Genomic DNA, 2,170 nt, shown 5'->3' with positions numbered 1-2,170 from the left:
AAAAAAAAAAAAGTAAGTGTATTAAAGAAATATATAGAGAGAAACACAGAAAATACATGTGAATGTGAAATATTTGACAGAGTTGAGATGAAGCATCAGACCTGTCATTACATGGGCTTGAACTTAACTTGCCCCCAAAATGGAAACAACCTAAATGTCCCATCAGTTTATGAATGGATAGACAAAGTGTAGCATATTCATATGGGAATTATTAATTATGTCGCAAAGCTGTTAATAAAAAATAATACTTAGCATTATACATATACACACTTAATCCTGACGCTACTTTTCTTGAAGGGGAAGACCCAGTAGCATTTCTTTCTACTAAATTCAGTAACAATGCAAGGACGCCTACTATTTCCACTGTTATCTGATTTTATACTATTAGCCATGCAATCAGAAAAGAAAAACTCAGAGGCCCAAGAATGGGCAAGGAGATAAAGTCTATTTGCAGTGAATATGATACAGTATACTTGAAAACCCTAGGAAATAATTTAGAATGAACTTAGACAATAACTCATTTTAGTAATGTAGCAAAACATAACTTTTCATATATACAAATGTAGCCATTAGAATACATATTATATTAGTAGTGAACACCACATTTAAAAATAGCATCATGGAAAATTAAATGCTAAGGAATAAAGTTAAGAAATGTGCAAAAGCTGTATGAGTAAAACATTAAACTCTTCTGAAATTCACAAATGCCAATTTGAACAAATAGACATCCTGGTTTGGGGTAGGACAACTTAATATTATTAAGATATCAGGTTTTCTATAAGTTACTTTGTAAATCTAACACAATTTTAATATAAATACCAAAAAGCTTTTATAATGAAGTTAGACTAATTGCTACTATAGTTCATATGGGGAGGAAAAAAAGGAACATACAAGAATATCCAAGAAAACACTGAAAAAGTAAAACTACAAAGGGGAGAGAAACCTTACCAGACTGCAGAACATGTGTTCTGGTTTGCTGAGAAAGCCTACAAGCAGTGACCCCCACAGGACCATGACTGAACACCTAGACCTTGGTTTCTAAGTGCCATTATCCAAAAAGGAACCAGGTATCCTTGGAAACAGGACTGATTCTAGGGCTAGAGTAGGTTAACACAAATGAGCCCACAAGTAAAGTAGTGCTCAGAAAAGGATGCAAGCATGTCAAAGGACCCAGGAGCCAACTTGGAGGAGCTCCCAACAGCCACAACTAGGACAATTTGAGCAACAAATACACAATGCTGGTAATGAATTATATCCAGTAGAGTAAAATACATGTCTATAAGGCCATATTGCTATAAAATAAGTAATGTAGGAAATAAATAAGGACAGGCCTTACAGAATAATTCCAGTTAAAAAACTGAAAGTAAAAAGAACCATGGAATCATCATTTGCCAGACGTCGCAAAGTGACTGTTGCAAGCAAGAATCCTAAATTAATGGGCAAAGGTATGATGAGAAATAGGAGATTTTCATAGTCTCAAATGATCTCCTTACAAATCTATTAATTACAAAAGAAAAAGACTTACCTTTGCGGTGAATATACTTGGCAGGTACCTCCTGGTGGTGCACCAAGAAGGGCAGAACTTCGGGGATATTTTTTCCTTATTCTAACAATGAAAAACAAAACAAAGCTAAATTGAGAGACATTTTACAGAATAATTATCTGTTACACTTTAAAAGTGCTAAGGTCATTTAAGATAGAAAAATTGATCGGAGGAAACGAAGACATGCAGCATCCATCCCAAATTGGATCCTAGGCCAGATAAAGGACTTCAGTGGGATAATTGGGTGCAATTAGGGTAAAGCCTGTGGATTAATTTATAGTCTTACATCAATTGATTTTAATTAATATTTAAAGTTAATTTTTGAGTTCTTATTCAACAATTCTTTTCTTTTTTAATTGTTGGGGATTCATTGAGAGTATAGAGAACCAGGTTACATTGATTGCATTTGTTAGATAAAGTCTCTCTTATAATTGTGTCCCATCCCCAAAAGGTGTGTCACACACCGTGAGCCCCCATTCCTCTCCCTCTTTCCCTCTCTCTGCTGTCCCCTTCCCCTACCCCCACCCCCACTGTGTACTAGGTCATCAGTTGTTCTCATATCAGAATTGAGTATATAGGATTCTTGCTTCTCCATTCTTATGATGCTTTACTAAGATAAATGTGTTC

The 2,170-nt window shown here is 35.0% G+C and overlaps 1 protein-coding gene across 1 annotated transcript in view; it reads left to right on the top strand.

Annotated features, from left to right (window-relative positions):
- The window catches only part of PHLPP1 (PH domain and leucine rich repeat protein phosphatase 1), a 231,035-nt gene that overhangs the window by 190,407 nt on the left and 38,458 nt on the right, over positions 1–2,170 (top strand). The gene's annotated exons all lie outside the window — the stretch shown is intronic.

The sequence above is a fragment of the Otolemur garnettii genome, unplaced genomic scaffold (assembly GCF_000181295.1).
Source record: "Otolemur garnettii isolate 467f Iridium unplaced genomic scaffold, OtoGar3 scaffold00027, whole genome shotgun sequence".
NCBI classification, from domain to species: Eukaryota; Metazoa; Chordata; class Mammalia; order Primates; family Galagidae; genus Otolemur; species Otolemur garnettii.
Note: the sequence above shows the minus strand (reverse complement) of the source record. Positions and strands in the feature narration are given on the sequence as shown.